We start from the raw sequence: 18311 nt of genomic DNA on the forward strand, positions 1-18311 counted from the left end.
CGCACTCTCCTGATAAACTGGTCCTCAGTGGAGTTGCAGGGGCATTGAGATGACAGACTGACTCATCCCTACAGCTGGGCTCTGAAAAGCCTGTCCATTGGTTCCTGCTCCCAAGATCACCAGGGAAGCCTGGATTCCTGACTCTAAGACTTAAGCTTCTCCTTCCATCCTCAGGGCTACTCCTGGAGTCCCTCTTTCACTTAGACCGGCCAGAGATAGGGTCTGTTGCTTATAACCAAACCTTAATGGCCGCTGGCCTGAGATGACAGAGCGCTATGGTGGCTCTGGAAGGAATTTTCATCAGCGGAGCTACAATGAGACTAGTGTTTTAGAAAGCTGGACGACAGTACAGAGCAGGAGGAACCAGAGGCCAGCAGCATGGTGAGGAGGCTGTGGCTGCGGTCCGGCTGAGAGAGGATGGCAGCGGGGGCCGGGCCAAGGGCTGAGGGACAGGAGCATGGGCTGGATTTCAGCGACAGTCTTTTCCTGAATGCAGCTGCCTACGTTGAATGGACTTCGTTTTGGATGGACAACTGTGTATGAAGTTTTTGCAAATGGAAACTTAGGTCAAATGCACCAAGGAGGCTTCTTCAGGGTGACAGATCTTAACGCTTATCGTACGAATGCCCATTCCCGGAATTTCAATTTGGCGGCTGTGCTGGGTAGCATTGCTTCATCTTGGCTGGGCTACAGTTATTTAATCAAAACCCAATCTAGCTGTGGCTGGGAATGTGTTTTGCAGACATGGTTCACATCTATAATCAGTTGACTTTAAAGGAGATAATCGTTTATAACATGGTTGGCCTTATCTAATCAGCTAAAACCCTTAAAAACAAAAACTGAAGGCTTCTGAGAAAAGATATTCTGCTTCAAGATTAGAGCATCAACTTACCTGAGTTTTCAGCCTGCCGCCTGCCCTACGGATTCCAGGCTTGCCAACCCTGACAATCATGTGCCCCAACCCTAGAAATACAGCCCTCCTCCTCCTTACACACACATATATGCAAACACACACACACACACACACACACACACACACACACACACACACACACATCCTATTGGTTCTGTTTCTCTGGAGAAGGCTGACTGATACAGCACATGATTCATTCTAGGCTCTCAGCACAAATAATAGAACACCCCTGGCCCATTTAAGCAGGAAGAGATTTATTACAGGACATTGAGTAGCTCCTGGAAGCACTGGCAGGACCAGAGGATTATGCTCAGAGGCTTCAAGCCCAGGAACAGCAGCTACTGCTCCGGGGAAGGTGCCTCTGCTCCTGCCACGGCACACAGGCGTCTCAGACGGCACCTCCACTGCCCAAACCCCGCTCCCGCTGCCTATGAACGTTGGCTGCTTCTACAGCCACCCTGGCCAGAAAATGGTTCTGCTTCCCCCCTTTTCTCTCCTTGGAATTAAAGTCATTTATATTTTGCATCTGATTGTCAGAGCCTAGCTCACATGCCTGCATTCCAGCACCAAGGGAGGGTGGGGAAGCGAGTTTTCTGACTCGCACCTTGGGGAAATTCTCTGTACGTGGGAAGGGTGTTCAGAGGGGCTGGGAAACATGGATGGGCTAACCCAGTGATCTGTTTTTAGTTCTGTTTTGCTTCTGTGGGCCTGTGCCCAAGAACCACAAAGAAAACCACAGTGGCACCACAGTTTACCTGGCAACAGCTCAAAATAATTGCAAGCAAAGAACTTGGGAAGTTAAATTGTGGAAGTGCCAAGACTAGCCCACTCTGTAGACACATCGACCACTCTGCTAACAACGTTTGAGTAAAAAAGGGTCAAAACGTTAGGCGTGCCTGCAACCCACTTTTCTACTTATGCATGCTTTCCTATAAAAATGGGCTTTAAGCTAAAATAGCTTTAGGTGAATGACAGTAAGGAATATTAAAACATCAAAGATGCCTTTATAGGGCACTATTAAGGGAATTACAGTGAAAAACTTCTACTGTCTTACCTGTGATTCATGTTTGATTTCCTCCCAGGCTAAGTCTAAATACTTATTTTGCTCTCAATCTCTATACTTTTGGTCAAAAGGACTTTTGAGCCATCTGTACAACTCCAGGGGTGGTGTTTTGAGTTTCAGGACAATGCCGCACGGCATCATTGCAGACTTCGGCGGCAGCCTCCCCCCCCGCCCCGGGATAACATACAACAAAGTGCATGTATTTTCACATAAGCATAAACTCAAGTAACCACCAAAGAAACCAAGACAGAAAATTTCAGGCACTCTAGAAGGATTTTTTGTGTCCCTTCCCTGTCAAAAACCTCCAAAATATAACCACTATTCTGCTGTGACTGTTGATCAGTCGACTGGTTTTGAGTTTCCTTTGAATAGAGTCATGAAGTACTTCTGTGTCCGGCTTCTTTTGCTCTACATGTCTGGTAACATCCATGTTGCTGTGTGTATGAGCAAGTTCATCTTCACTGCTGAGTAAATATTTCATGTGGACCACAAATGACTTATCTAGTCAAAAGTCAATGGGCATGTGCATTTCTTCCATTGTTTAACTACTATGAATAGACCTGCCTTTGGCAGATTTTAATCCTAATAACAAGGGCTCTATTTAAAATGTCATCTTTTATACACATTATGGGAAATGGTTCCTATTCTCCGTTCAAACCCCCTGCTGTGTCTGCTCATGCTTTCTGGCCTGAAAGGGAAAATGGGCCCACAGTGCGACATGCACCATTAGGTAGGGAAGGGGATACGCATTTGTCAGGAGCCTACTCTGTGGTCTGTGCTTTGCCTGCCTATTTCATGAGCTCGTATGAACAGCCGAATGAGTAGGTCTTCCTGCTTCACAAAGGAGGAGGTGGAGGTGTTGAAAAATTAGGCAGCATGTTCAGAGTCCTACAGCTACATGGAGTGGTAGGAGGCAGCAGAGAAATGTCAACATGGGCCAGTTTACACTGTGCGCTTCGCTCAAGACCTCCAGAAGCCGCGTCCCAGCAGGGATGGGGAGTGCGGGGTGGAGGGTGCACGATGCGGTGAGCATGGCTGATGTTCATACCCTTCCAGATGGTTCTGTTAATGAGCCTCGAATGGAGGCCTCTGCACCGTATCGTGCCGTCTCTCGGTCCTTCTTTGCCTCTTCAGGTGAGTGACGTTTTCTTTCCTCTCCCATGACTCATTTTTTCCAGGCTTGCTGACTTTCCTCTGATCTATGACTTGCACTCTGCAGACCACGATGATGTTCACTGAGAACTGGTTCCCTGAAGTCTGAAAAGCTGTTCCCATTTATCTCCCCATCTGCTTCTGACTTCCCTTCTCTGGCTCCCCTCTAGCCACACTCAGTGAAGCTCCAACCCCAAGCTCCCCATCGCTACCACGGGGACATCCACAAAGCCTGTTCCTGTCTTGGTTCTCAGTTCTTTTCTCCATGAGAGGGTCTCAGGCCAGAGCCTAGATTCCACCTCCTCCCCATTTACCCTATGGGGTGAAGTAGGGGTTCGGCATGTTTTTTAACTGTGGTAAAATACATGTAAATTGGATTTCTTCCTTGCATTTCACAGATAGGATGACGGGAACTTAGAGAGAAGATATTTCTGTGAGGTCATAAAACCTATGAATGTCAGAACCTACAGCCAAGTTCTGGGTCCATCTGTGCTAAGCAGCCTTTCCTATACTGAGTACTGCTGGGGTCAGGGTGACCCCTAAGCTCATGCTCTTCCCATTCTGAAGGTCAGCAGTCACAAAAACTGCAGTTGGCACATGTTCAAATGACTTATGCTCCAGGAATTTTCCAGGATCTGAGATGCTGGCTTGAGGGAAGTAGCTTGATGGCAAAATCCCAGATAATGTGCCTGAGACACTGTTAGTTGCCCCCACAGGTCTTAGGATGGCATGCAGAGCAGCAGGATAAGAGGAAATGGGGCAACTCCAGTCGTGCTCAGGCTCAGGGGCTAGTGCAGGAAAAGGCGCTGACAAGGGCCAGCTGCCTGGGTTCTTGTCCAATGGTCATTCGGGGGTTTCTCTTGAAGAGCTTGGACTCCTGGTTCCCAGGACCACATAGACTGACTTCCCTCGTGGTTGGGAAATGAAAGAAACAATTTCAATCTCCTTGTCCACAAAAAGAAAGGGGGATTTATTAGACGTATCAGAAAAGTTATAATATGGCATGTAATCAAGGCAATGATTTTCTGGCCTTCATGCTGTTAAGGCAAGTCTTTTCTTGGATACCCCATCCTACATCATAGTAAACATACTAAAATGCACCCATATGCCCCATTTCATATAATTTACATATATGTCAAGGTGGGTTTTAGCTGACTAGTTAACATATTGCATTTTGTAGATATTTCATTAAACATTTTAAATTTCAAGTTTACTTTAGTATTTCGGACAATACATGATTTCTCCCAAATCCCAAAAAATTCTGAAAGCCTTTGAAAAGCTCAGTGACCACTAGGCAATGTGCCCGTGGGTTCGTTGAATAGCCTGGCTTTGTGGCTTCTCTGGGTGACCCTGCGTCACTGTCGAGGAACCTTCTCCTCCTTGGTCTAAATCTGACCATCCTTCTCATGCAGTCAGACAAGAGATCAGAGGTGAGCTCTCTGCTGGTTTGGAAAAACATGGACATCAGTTCCCCAACTAAGTGTCTCCAATGAAATATTTTTACATATCCAGCTTTATAAATATAGCCAAACTGGTAGCTGCCATTCAGAACAACAGCTGTACCTTACACATGAGCTGGCCTGGATACTTCTAAATGCTTTCCAGCCAGGGAGAAAGAAGGGCATCTCATCACTGAATTGATGCTAAGCAGTGCAAGAGTTTGCCAAGTATAGGAGTACCTGTGGGCATAACCTTGCTAATGGAAGAGCAGGGACAGAGAATCACCTGTAATTACTGTTCTGACTTCTAGCACCATAGAGGAGCTTGTTCTTTTTTTCTTAGTTTATTTATTCCCACTTAAAAAATTGAGATATAATTGACATTCAACATCATATTAGTTTCAGTGTACAACATAAAGATTCAATATTTGTATATATTGTGGAAATCTTGTTCTTGAACTTCATATGAATGGCATCATATTATAGGTCCTTTTTGTTTCTGGCTTCCCCTGCTCATGTAATATCCTGTAAGATTATCCATGCTGCTGTGTTTATCAATAGTTTGTTCCTTTTTCACTCTGGGCAGCTTTCTATTGTGTAAATATACAGAAAGCTGTTTATCCTTTTACTTGCTGATGGACATTTGGGTTACTTCTAGTTTTGGTTATTATGAATACAACTATTATGAACATTAGATACAAGTCACTTCTGGATATATATCTTCACTTCTCTTAGGTAAATATTTGGAGTAGCATATCTGGATCATATGGTAAGTGTATACTTAACTTTATAAGAAACTGTTACATAGTTCTCCAAAGGGGTTGCGCTCCCATCAGCAAGGTACGAGAGTGGTGGTTGTCCATCGTTGGCATATTTTTTATTATGATAAGTCTTTTTAATTTCAGTCATTCTCCTGGTGGGGATGAAGTGGAATCACACTGCAGTTTTAACTTTCATTTTCCTCACGATGACTGATGTTGAGGCTTGTTGATCATTTGCATGCCTTCTTTTATATGTGTCTAAATGTTCTGCCCACTTTTAAAATTAGCTTGTCTGTCTTGTTGTTACCATTATAAGTTGTAGATATTGCAAAATATTTTCTCCTCATCTGTGGTTTGCCCTTTCATTTTCTTAATAAAATTTTAAAGATCATAATTGAAAACATTTTGATAAAATCCAACGTACCATTTCCCCCTTACGGTTAGTGTCTTTTCTTTATTCAGGATATTTTCCTCACTGCAAAGGGAAAAAGATACTCTCCCATGTCTTTCTAGACTTTCCAGGCTTTATTCGCTGAAAGAATTTATGTCAGGTTGGTATTATGTCATCTTTAAGTGTTTGACAGAATTTATCAACGAAGCCATCTAGGCTTGGAGGTTTTGTTTTAGGAAGGTTTTAAATTTATCAGCATAGGCTGTTGAATTCATTAGCATAAAGTTGTTCATACTATTCCTTTATTATGCTTTTAATGCCCGGAGGGCATGTAGAGATGTGCCCCTCTGTCATTCTCGATACAGACTTACTGGCTTTTTGCTTGAGTTCTAGCTGCCCCGCTTTGTGCAACCTGGAGAGCACCCTCAGGAGAAAAGCTAATCAAGCTTGAATCTCACCCAGTGTGGTCCCTGCTTGTGAGGTTAATTTATCTCCATTTCCTACCTGCTTTTGCTTACTCTCCAAAGCCTTTGAACAGATATTTTTCCCCATTTCCTTCCCTCCTGCCTTGTGAGCTATAGTTTTAAAGTACTTTAATTCAACATGTATTTTGAATCTCACAAGACATCCTTACTATTAATTTAAACGGGCACTATTCATTTGGATTTACCCGTAACTGCATGTCGTTTCTTCCTGCATTTTGTGCTTCCATCTGGGATAGGCTTCCATTCCCGTTCGTTTCCTGTCAGTGCAGAACTCCCACTCACATGAGCCTGTGCTCTTCCCTCCACTGACTGCTCACCGCTCTCAACATCCCGGGCTAGCACCCAGGGGAGCCCACCCTGGTGTCTGCAAGGAGGAGGGTCCCTCAACTGCTTTGTTTTGGCTGTTCTTCTACATTCTATTTTTTGTCTTCCTATCCCCCCTGAAATGTCTACTCTTTTTGTTTTCCTTTGCCCACCAGAGCGTCACTACCAGTCCTTGGGTGGCCTGCTTCTCGGCCCACATGCCAAGAACTTGTCTCCGCATCCCAATTACCCAGCTCGTGCAGTACCTGCAACCACAAGCCGGCGTTCCAAGCACTGCGCGGAGATTCGTTAATCCCATTCAGACCCAAGATAGGAAAAATGCTAGGAGAAACCCAGAGAGGGGAAATCCAGCCTGAAAGGGTGACAACTAGGCATGAACTAAGTGGAGATGAGACGCACAGACATTACAGTGACCAAGGAAAACACGGAGGTGTGGAGAGGTGGTAAGGGTTTGGGGAGCCAAGAGCGTGGGTGGCGAACACATGGTTCAAAGGCTACAATCCCCCCATGCCGCCTCCAGGGCCAGCATTGCTAATCCTTTACAGAGCATTGTTTCTCACTGGGACTGAGCTTTGACTCATCCTCAAATTAGCACTCCAGACACTTAATTAAGTAGTGGTAGCGTAAGGGATGAAAACTGTTCATTATTCTGGGAATGGGAGGATGCTAAGTCATGACGAGAAATGAAGCTGGGGAGTCAGACTGGGAAGATGCTTTTGGTAATGTTGTCAGTGATGAAAACCCCTCGAGGAAGGCAGGAGGCGTTGAATGTGAAATACTATAGAAAAGTTTCAGTCTCTCGGAGCTGCCTCTGTGGGGCCTGGTCTACTCCATGATCTTGTTAACGAGGTCCCAGGGAAACACCATTTGAGAATTTTCTGGCTACACTGCTTTAGCACTAATTAGCCACTCAGGGAAGTTCTTTGTGGCTTAATTAAGTGACATCTCTAGTTAAAAGTTTGGCTTCTCCTAAGTGAGCGGTGATCAGGAATTAAGCCATGGTCTCTCAGCGGATCAGTCTCTTAATTGGAACCGCAGCCTTTGGCTGTTACAAACTCCAAGCACTGCTGGGATAGAGAGCCTTTCTCAGGCTAATCCCTCCCCTCCCCTCTGCCCCCACTCCCCACTCAGAGGAGCAGGGCCATGGTGGGTCTGGTCTGGAATGACACCTAGAATTGAAGCACCAAGCTGGAGGGTGGGTCTTGAATAGTCATCTCTTGTGATTTCCTTCATGTTGAAGCAAGTGCACGAGTGTAAAATGGGGTTGGTGAGAGCTCTGAGGCAGAAGTGTGTCTGGTGCGTTCGAGGAATAATAAAAGGGCAAGTGGACTGAACTGAATGAGCAGAAAGAGGCAGGAAATGAGGCCAGAGACGTCAGAGGGCCAGTTCATGTGGAGCCCTGTAGACCACTGCAGAGATTCTGGCTTTAATGCTGAGCTACCTCTATCAATATTTTCTTGTGAAAACATTCTGATTTTATTTTAAAAATATTTCCCTAGCCCAGGGTCTAAAATATAACTACCTTTATTTTCTACAAAGAATTTTATTTCTTAAAGTCAGGTTTTATTATACATAAAGTATAATTTATGTACAATAAAAGTTATCCATTTAACTATTCCATTTGATGAGTTTTGACGAATATGTACTGTTATGCAACCATCACAGTCAAGTTATAGAACATGTCCACCGCCCTGAAAATTTCTATCCTTCCCCCTTGTAGTAACTACCTTTCTCCTACTCCTAGCTCCAGGCAAACCTTGATTTTTTATTTCCTGTTCCTGAATGTTATATAAATATAATCATATAGTATGTATTCTTTTGTGTTATTTCATTTTGTTTCTTTCACTTTGCACGCTGCTTTTGAGAGTCATCCAAGTTGCTGCACATATCAGTGGTTCATTCTTTTTTACTGCTGAGTAATATTCTATGTATGGATGTACCACAATTTGTTCATCCATTCATCAGTTGCTAGACTATCTCCAATTTTTTGGCTACTATGAATAAAGCTGCTATCAACGTTGGCCCACAGTTCTTTGTGTAAACATATATTTTCATTTCTCTTGGGTAAATACCTAGGAGTGGGATTGCTGGGTTGTATGGTAGGTGTATGTTAAATGTTTTAAGAAACTGTCAAACCATTTGGTATCTCATTGTGGTTTTAATCTGTATTTCCCAAATGCCTAATGATGTTGAACATCTTTTCATGTGCTAATTTGCCATCTGTATGACTTTTTTTTTGTCTGCTCAGGTCTTTTGCACATTATTTAATTGGGTTGTTTGTCTTATTATTAATTTTGAGAGCTCTTTATTTATTCTGGACACAAGTCCTTAGCAGATATGTCTGTGGCTATCTTTGCATTTTCTAAACAGTGTCTTTCACAAAGCAGAATTAAAAATTTTGATAAAGCTGAACTTACTATTTTCTATCATGGTTTGTGCTTTTTGTTTCTTACATAAAAAAATATTTGCCTAATCCAAGGTTACAAATCTTTTCTCTATGTTTTTTTCTAGAACTTCTATAGATTTAGTTCTTAAATTTAAGCCTAAAAACCATTTTGAATTATTAATTTTTAAATGTGGTGTAAGTTAAGGATTGAAGTCTTTTTTTTAACCATATAGATATCTAGTTGTTCCAGCACCAATTGTTGGAAAAAAACTACATTTTCTCTATTAAATTGCCTTGGCACTTCCATCAGAAAACAATTAATTGACCACATATGTGTGGATCTGTTTCTGAACTATTCTGTTTCATTGACCTATAAAACCAATAGCAAACTGTCTTGATTATTAAGGCTTAGTAAGTCTTGAAAATGAGTAGTGTAAGTCCTCTTTTTTTCACATTTATTTTGGGTTTTCTAGATTCTTTGGCATTTCCATATAAATTTTATGGAACTTTTAATTTCTACAAAAAGGCCTGGCAGAATTTTAAAAAAAAAATTGGCTTTTGATATTTTATTTATTTTTGATAAATAAAAATGACATACATTTAAGATGTACATTCTTACAATTCTAATGCGATAAGATTTTGATGGAGGTTGCATCAACCAATAGATCGGGGATTGGCAAACTATGACCCATGGCCCAAATCTTGCCCATTCCTATTTTTGTACAGTCTGTAAGCTGAAAATGGCTTTTTCATTTTTATACGGTTGACAAAAATCAAAAGAAGAATATTTTGTAACATAAAAATTGTACAAAATTCAAATTTCAGTGGGACACAGTCATGCTCATTTGTTGCTGTGTTGTCCATGGCTGTCTTCACACTACAATGGCAGAATTAACTAGCTGTGACAGAAACCATAGGGCCTATAGAGCCTAAACTATTTATATGTAGCCATTTACAGAAAAAAATTGCTAACTCCTACAATGGATCAACTAACGGAGAACTGAAATCTCAACAATATTGAGTCTTCTGATCCACTAATATAGTATATCGCTGTATTATAAGGTTATCAGTCATTGGATTAAAACCCATTTAAATACAGTATGACCTCATCTTAACTTGATTACGTCTACAGAGACCCTATTGCTAAATAAGGTCCTATTCTGAGGTTCCAGGTGAGTATGAATTTTGGGAGGACACTACTTAACCCAGCACAAAGTCCCTCTTTATTTAGTATTTAGTATCCTCTCCAGCCTCCCCTCAGGCTTGTTTGCCCCAGGGGCTTCATCCAGTTCTTCAAATGTGTCAGACTCCTTCCTGCCTTGGCTCACGATGGTCCTTGCCCTGCGTGCTTTTCTTCTCTGTTGTCCTTTGGGTCTCAGCCCAGCCAATATTTTCCTGGATCAAGTCACCCTGTTTTATGCCGTCATAGAACTCTCCCCTTCCTTCAGACCACAGTTCGTGATGAGTCATTGATTTATGTCATTAATACTGGTCTTCTGGACATATTACACAGCAATCCTTTTTCCTTTACCTCACCATTATATCCCCAGAGGCCAGTAGAGTGTCTGGCACATTGTGAGTAGTAAATACATATTTGTGGAAAAAATGAACTCACACCAGCATGAAGCTGGGGGCACCTCAAGATAAAAGTCAGAACTTGGTGACTCTAAGCATGTCCCTAAGTTGCCTGTATCATATAACTCATGCCTGGGGTTCCTGATGGAGTGGATAACCAGACTTTACTCTGGCCACGTGTTTATCTGAACTACAAACACAGACCAGGCACTGCCCTCGATTCCTCATTTCCTCTCATTTCTCAACCTATGATGACATTCTGGAGATTTTACCTCTACAGACTCTCCCAGCCTGCCAACCTCTCTGTCTCTGCCATCGCTGCCCTCAAAGAGACCTTTATCATATTCTCCTTCAACACAGCCTCCTTGCAGCCACTCCTGTCCCCTTTCAATATATTCTCTACATTGTAGGCAGATCAATTTTTCAAAAATGCAAATTTGAATAAGTCACTGTATTAGTTTGCTAGGTAACAAAGTACCACAAATTGAGGGGCATAATAAAAATTTATTATTTCACAAGTCTGAAGGTTACAAGTCCACAATCAAGGTGTCAGCAGGGTTGGTTCCTTCTGAGGGCTGAGAGAAGGGTCTGATCCATGCCTCTTTCCTTGGTTTGTAGACCACCTTGGTGGTCTGCTCCCTGTGTCCTTTCACATCCTCTCCCAGTATTCATGTATGTTTTTGTGTCCAAATTCCCCCTTTTTATGAGGACACCAGTCATGTTGGGTTAGATGCCACCCTAATGACCTCATTTTAACTTGACTGCCTCCCCCATGAAGATTCTATCTCCAAATGAGGTCACATTCTGAGCTACTGGGGGGTGGGGATAGGACTCCAATATATCTTTTTGGGGGGACACAATTCAACCCATAACAGTCACCTTCCTGTTGCATAAGCCTCCTCATTACCAACAGACTAAAGGCCAGCTCCTTCCTGTGGCCACTGAGATTCCCATGATGGGCTCCTGCTGGGCCATGTGGCCTCATCTCATCTGCCTCCCTTCTCTTTTGCATTCCGTGTTCTAGTTGTAAGACATTTCCTGCTTCCTCTTGCCTTAGGGACTTACTATTTCATCTGCCTGAAATGCCCATTCTCCCTTCCGTCAGCCCCAGTGATAAATCCTCACCAGTCAGGCTTAGAATAGCTATCACATCCTTTCAGAAGCCCGGCGACTATTCTTCCACCAATTCTGGATCAGGCAACCGGCTCGCACGCGCGACATGGAACTGAATCTTAGTACTGACAACACTGTCTTCCCCACTAGACTGAGCTGCCCAAGTATGAGGACTGCGTCTGGTTCTTGGTTACACCACCCACCCTGGCACAGTGCCTGGAACAGAATAGTCTCTTGATAAATATTTGTAGGATGAAAGAATGCCTGCATGGTCACTTAGGATGCTGAGCAGATGTAAGGAAGAAACACAGTGGACCTCAGGCTGCTGTCTGAAGAGCAACACTTCATTGAATTCACCACGGGTGGGGCAGAGACCAGCCAGGAATGGCAGGACCCTTCCTTCTCTCCTGGAAGGTGCCTATAGTTTCTTACTGCTTGAACTTGAAAATGACTCATAGAACCCCTGAGCTGAAGAAACTCTTAGAGAACATGTAGTTTAACCCCTTCATTTTAAAGAAGGGGAACCCTGAGGACTGGTGGGAGAAAGGACCTTAATTATCATGACATTTTATTGTTAGAATGAAGACTGGAACCCAGGCCCCTTGGCTCCTCCCTGAAGAGAGAAAATGCGTTGGCTGTTATGGGGATGTCACTGCATGGAGACGAAGACCATGGCCCACTTTCTAGGCATGGGTCCTGTCCTTGTCAGGTAAGTGGTACAGGGCAGTTACTTAAGTATCTCTGTGACAGTTTCTCCATTCATCAAGTGGGGACAATGGGAACACCCATCTCATAAAGTTACTGGGAGGACTCAGTGAACTAAAGCATTAGAAGCACAATGCCTGGCAGGAGGTCAACACCCTCATCTCCAAAAGTTGGCTAATTATACTGTGAGGCAGGGAAAAATATTTGGGTAAAGTAAGTAGCCAGTCATGGTTAAACCTTGGAAGTCTGCCCGGTCTGCACTTAGGTTAATCAAACATGTGAGAACCAAGGCTGAGTCAGTGACCACTGATTCCTTTCTGTACACACAGATAGCCCTCGATTTTGTTTGAATTTTGACGATAACACATGGATAATCCTTTCCTGATTCACTGATATCTTATCAAAACACTCAAAATGAATTTTGACAAGGTTTCATTCAAGGACACTTTGGAACTCACTGTACTCAGATGGCAGGTCCGGAGGAAGGCCTACCTGCTCGGTGGGGACCGTGAACGTGGGGGATATAGTCCCGGTTGCTTCCGATACCCAGACGTTTTCTCTCCACCGCAGTCTCTCCAGATGCAGAAGCCTCTTCCACACCGTGTCTGTAAATTTATTCAGAATCCACACTTCAGCTAACCGCTCCAGCCTCCTTACATCCCCCTCACCTCTGCCAGAGGAATCCAAAGCAAGCAAGGAGGGCAGCACGTATGGTCAACAGCGCTCACAGGTCCCCAGTACTGGTTCCAATTCCATTCTCACTCCCCACCTCTGTTGCCCAGCCCCATCCTGACTTCTCATTTCAGAAGACAGCGTTACCCAGAGTCACCGAGCTCAGGACCTCTCCAGTTCCATACTGGCCTCCTTGGGGCTCCCTGTGCTATGAGGGAAAAGGGGACTCTCTCTCTGCTGTGCCCCCAGGGAGCTCTGCTCTGTGCCTTCTCCAAGTTCAGAAAGCAGAAGACACCCAAGGGAATGGAGAAGGTGAGGTCCTTCATACTTGGTGTTGAGACTATTCCCAGAGTCTCCTCCGAGTGGTGGTCACATCTAATAGGTGTGACTCAGGTTTCCCATTAGTAGGTGACTAACGGTTGAGAAGCAATGATGGGTGTTTTGGAAGAAGAGGATGTCAGTAGAGGTGAACTGTTATTTTTTGGTGTGGATGGGATAGATTAATGTGGGGAAACAACAGTTTTCAGGCAATGGAAAGGTGTGGTTTGGGGGGTGTGTGTGTGTGTGTCCGCAGGCATGCTCGTCCAGGGACAGTGATGAAGGCGGACTGGAGTTGTGTGTTGCTTTATCATAGTATTGGCCTATTTGGGTTCAAGTGATGTTGATGCCAGGGTTGGATTTTCAGTATGGAGTCAGGATAATGTTTTATGTGGTTTATCCCTTGGAGAAGCTCTTAGAGTTGTTCCAAGCTCTAACAGTGGCCTAGCAGCTCCTTCCAGCTACTGGTCTCAGTTAGCTGATGTGATGTCATCTGTCCTCCAGGGAGCACCTCTGGCTCTTGGGTCAAGGAGGGGATGCAGGCCTCACCCATATGATGCTGAGAAGAGTCCTCAGGAATTTCTGTACGTATCAAAAGAGGTGGGGGCATGTTCAGGAGAGAGACTAGACTTTCTGTTAATCTACATTTTAGATTCCTGAACGTTACCCTCGGAGAGACCCCAGATTCACACAGAAACAACTAGCCAAGGATTTTGCTGGATGGGTTTCTTCCCTTCACTCCTCCTTCCTTCTGTTCTTGCTCTCTCCTTCCCTTCCTTCTCTCTGTTCTTCTTTTTTCTACTTTATTCTCTTCTAAAAAGAATGGGGCTGTTTAGAAAAATAGATACAATAAACAAGATAAAATAAAAAATGACATCTGGTGCTATTGCTGTCGACATGACAATTGTTCCTTCCTGGGTGAGGGTGTGTGTTCTCTCTCACAGTCAATGACAAACAAGATGCTGAGTCAGTTTAGTAAATGCATGGTTCGTTCAAATACAGTTTCATCCTATTTCTGGGCTGAATGCTAAGTTTAGCCAGTTTCCTGGAAGAGGACTCCCTCTAGCGACCATTTACATTATAACTGTAATTCTCTAGGAAAATGCTTTCTCCTTGATTCAACAGACTTAATCAAGCTGCCAACTCCCTAAGTCCCTTTTAGCCCTCAAGGCCAAAGTTATGTGATCACAAGTGTTGCTGCCATGAGTATTTGTAGCATGAGCCTAATTCAAGTATACTGCATGCACCAAAAAGTATTGTGTTCCTCAAGAGATTGCCGATGCACATGTTCACTTGGTAGGTGCAGTTCCATGCAGGTATCCCAAAGGCTTCCCATAATTATTTTTTGGGGGGAAAGTTCCAGAGTGACAACCATGTCATGCCAATATTGCCCTCTTGGACATCACTGTGATTCCTTGAATGCCTGCTGGTAGAGTCTGCCATCCACATTCGTATCTGGTGTAGTCAAAAGAGCAAATTTTAGATTCCCATGTACTGGCAGACCACAGCAATGTGTCTTCCTCATACCCTGGGACTTGCTTTAACCAGGGTGTTGTCCTGGTTTATAGAAACATAAGGTGGCAGTTGTTAGTTGACAGTCATAGTATATCCAGTGAGGTTCAAAGTCAGGAATCCTTTTAGGGATCCAGAGAATCAGCATGATAAATATAACCACGAAATGTGACTAAAATGATATCCTAATCTACTATTATCTAGGCAGGCCATCAAGGTACTCCAGTTGGTGTGTTCTCAGGAAATCGTTGTAGTCTGGCTTCGGTCCAATCCCCCTTCTCCGGGGAAAATGAATCTTGGGGCATCTTCCTGTATTGGCCATGACTCAGCACCACCATGAGAGAAACAGCTCAGAAAATTATTCTCTTGCACTGAGGTAGTTTCTTAAGAGTGATAACTCCCTTCCTTGCCATTATTTCCCATTATGTGATCTCTTTTCAACTGCCCTGCTTCTCCCACTTTTTCCAGTTACTACACGCTTAACACAGACTGGGCTTCTCTGGATCGACATTTCTGGTGCAGCTATACTGCCCTCTACAGGCACGTGGCAGGACTAGGCTCTCCAGAGCTGCTGCTTTTGTGCATTTCTAGGAAGGAGTAGAAAGGCAAAGGACGATGGGACTCTGGTATCCCTGCCAGGAGGGAGGGAGGCATTGCCACGGTCAGTCTTAATTTAGCCCCAGTCGGGGAAGCCACTACCCAGTCCTTTTCCCATTAGGAATATGTGCGGTCAAATTTAGAGGAATTTAAATCCACTTCTGAGCAGAAATGCCTCCTGTCTGCACATGCAGATGTTATCCTGGACTCAAGTCAATGGGACTCACAAGACAAGGAGAAAATTTGTGAGGCAAATAGAATTTTTGTGAGGTGATACGTAGCATCATGACTCTCTCATGCCCCCTCTGCACCTCCCCACATTCGCAAATATATTCCCCCTCCTTCCCCTTGTATTCAGATGAAGCCACGTCTGCCTGGCACTAATCTGTGCACCAGCGCAGAATACTCCCCAGAGCCTTTGCTCAGAGTCTCCAGGTCATCCACTTCTTCTAACATTGAAGAACGGTCTGCATATAGTGAGGTGATTTAAACCTTAAGTGTATAGCTTTTTACTGATGATTTATTTATCTGTTTTCCTGTTGATGAACATTTGGGTTGTTTTTAGTTTGGCTTATTATGAATAAAGCTGCTATAAATATTTGCACACTTAAAAAAATAGCAATAAGGCAGTTGCATGTTTCATTTTATTAGGAATTGCCAGACTGTCATCCAAAGTGATTCCATAATTTTACATTCCCACCAGCCATATAGGAGACTTTGAGTTGGTCCAAATCCTACCAAAATTTTGCACTGTCACTTAAATTGTAGCCATGCTATTGAGTATTCAGCAGTATCATACTGTGACTTTAACTTGCATGTCCCTGATGAGTGATGCTGCTGAGTACCTTTACACACGAGCTATTGGCCATTTGAATAGCTCCTTTTGCAAAACATTCAAGTTTTTTGCCCACTTTTTAAAATTGAGTTGTATGTTTTTGCTTATTGATTTGCATGAGCTCTTTATATATATTCTGACCATGTCCTTTGGCAGATCTATGTACTGTGAATATTTTTCTCTTTTCACTTTCTTCAGGGGTCTTTTGATGAGCAGAAGTTTTAAATTTTGATGAAATCCAATTGAATATTTTTTCTTCCATGGTCAGTCCTTTTCTTAGGGCCTATGTATAGCGCAGGGCAAACTTCTAATTACTGAGCATCTCCTCTTTTTATTGCCCTGAGTGGCCTTCCTCCCCCCTGCAGCCCCGAGGTGCTTTATCTCATCTTCAGCTCCAAATGGTACATATGCCTCATCTCCCCTTTCTGTCGCTGACCCTCTCCTGCACATAGGCTCTCTGACTCATGTGTGTGGAGCTCCCATACATACCCATGTAATTGAATTTGGTTATTTTCTCTCGTTAATCTGTCTCATGCTGATTTAATGACTAGAGCAGCAGGAAGAACCTAGAAGAGTCAAGTTTCTTCCTCCCCCACACTAGTAACAGCTTTTAAAAAAAAAAAATTTTGTATATGTAGTTAGTCCTTTTTGTTTTCTGACCATGAAATCTTCAGTCATCTGTTTTCTTCAAGAAATTTTATATTTTCAGCCTTCACACTTTTCTGTTTTCTTCAAGAACTTCTATATTTTAGCCCTCATGCCCAGGTCTATGAGCACTTTGGACTAATTGTTGCATGTGGTGTGGGGTAAGGTCAAGGTTTGCTTTCCATGTGCACATCCAGTTGCTCCAGCACAGTGTACTGAATGGGTCCTCCTTTTCCCATTAAACTGCACTGACACTTTTGCCCAAAATCAAGTGGTTATATAAACAAGGATTTATTTCTGGGTTCTCTATTCTTTTACGTTGCTCTATTTATGTGTTTTTATACAAATGTCATACTGCCCCACCCCACACTTCAATTCTCCCTCTAGTGACTATATGCACATATACATTCATGTATGTATGTATAAAACATAATGGATTCATGCTTCTATATTTTGTTCCATATCTTGATTTTTCTACTTAATACCTTTCCGAGGAAGTAACAGTCTTTGAGGCTGCTGCATATTATTACATTCTATGGAATTAATCATAATTAATTTTCCCATTCCCTATTGATAGGTTTTTAGGCTGCTGCCAATTTTGACCTGTTATAAACAGAGATCTTACACGCATGTGTAAATATATTCAATATAATTTATGACAATATTTCTGTAGTTTATGGTTCTAAGGGCGGGACATCTGGCATAAAGTATTAATTACATACCCTAAACAGACAGCTTTAGGGGGAGAAGGCACGAAGAAGGGGCCCAGCCTCCCTGCTGTGAAATGGGCGAGTTTCCTGTTATCACTCTTGGCTCTTGTCTTCCTGGCTATTCGCAGTTTTTAATTTTATGGTAAAAATACGAGAGGAAATTTAAAAGAAATAAAGCCATGGCGATATAATAAAGGACAGACAGAAAACTGGCGGCATGAGAGATCCCCTGGATAGAAAAAGTTTTTAGAAAGAGTACAATAAGGCATTAGAAAAATCCTCCAAATGATGCGATTAGCTGAGCTGTAACCTTTCCCTCCCCTCTTCCCCCTCCATTCTTTCCCCCTCTGAGTACTTGCAAAGGCATTCAACAGCTATATGGTAAGTAATTATTTTCAGCAGTATACTGAAATGCGAAGGGCTTTGGAGGATGTCTTCTTAAACAGAAATTTGTTCAGGACGTATTTTTGGGAAAAGAATTAAAAGAGTATTGGGAAAGGAGTGAGTGATGAATCTTCGTAAGGAAGTGGAGGAATGGTGAGGAAGGACATCGTGATTTAAGCAGAGGCAGGGCCAGTGGTGGGGCTGTGGTCAATGGATGCAAGTGCCCAGAACAGCCTTGTCTCACACGGGTTCAAGATGCTAAGCTCCAGCAGTCTGTTTACCAAGAGCCAGTGGAAACCAGATCCAAGTGGAGCAGATTCCAGTGGATTTA

The sequence above is a fragment of the Miniopterus natalensis genome, chromosome 12 (genome assembly GCF_054644295.1).
Source record: "Miniopterus natalensis isolate mMinNat1 chromosome 12, mMinNat1.hap1, whole genome shotgun sequence".
Classification (NCBI taxonomy): domain Eukaryota; kingdom Metazoa; phylum Chordata; class Mammalia; order Chiroptera; family Miniopteridae; genus Miniopterus; species Miniopterus natalensis.